Here is a 687-nt window from a genome sequence, read left to right as displayed (position 1 = left end):
CTCCCGTGTCCCGTGTCCTGGCACCTCCTGCAGCCCCCCAGCAAGGCCAGGACACGCGAGGCCACGTTTCATATCGGAGCGATATTAAATAAACCTCAGGATTTGTGTCCTTCGGCCGAGAAACCCCCGACTCCTCTGCCACTGGTGTAGCCAAAAAGTCATCCTCCGCCACATCCTCAGGGGGGTCCCACCAGCTGTTTCTTGGCCCTTTTTAATTTTTTTTCTGAAATACCCGAAGGGACGGACAGACCCCTGCAGGAGGGACACCTCCTCCTCACCCCTAGGCGCTCCCAGACCCTCCATCCCCTGGCAGGGTGGGAAAAGATAGACTTGGCAAAGAGTTAATTACAGCTACATGACTTTTGGCTGGCTCTAGATATTGACAGAATAAGCTTGCAATGGTCTGCCAAAATCTTGTGGGTCTGCTCTTCAAATTAGAGTCTGATATTAGCATTGTCAGGATGGCCGAGCGGTCTAAGGCGCTGCGTTCAGGTCGCAGTCTCCCCTGGAGGCGTGGGTTCGAATCCCACTTCTGACAAGTCGCAATTTTTCTTTATAGCGCGTCTCCTTTAACTTTTAATTCAAAGTTAATTGGTGTTAATTGGCCCCGCGTTTATTTTGACAAGCCAGCTGCGGGGGAATGAAAAAGAAACGATGGGCGGGGCTGCGCAAAAAAAGAAAAGAATG

At 51.4% G+C, this 687-nt stretch overlaps 1 non-coding gene across 1 annotated transcript; it reads left to right on the top strand.

Annotated features, from left to right (window-relative positions):
- Window positions 1–455: 455 nt before the first annotated feature.
- TRNAL-CAG lies at window positions 456–538 on the top strand. Its single transcript has one exon. It is a non-coding gene; the product is annotated as a tRNA-Leu (tRNA).
- The last annotated feature ends 149 nt before the right edge of the window (window positions 539–687 follow it).

This window comes from Apaloderma vittatum, unplaced genomic scaffold (assembly GCF_000703405.1).
Source record: "Apaloderma vittatum isolate BGI_N311 unplaced genomic scaffold, ASM70340v1 scaffold35471, whole genome shotgun sequence".
NCBI lineage: Eukaryota > Metazoa > Chordata > Aves > Trogoniformes > Trogonidae > Apaloderma > Apaloderma vittatum.
This window is presented reverse-complemented; position numbering and strand designations above follow the sequence as displayed.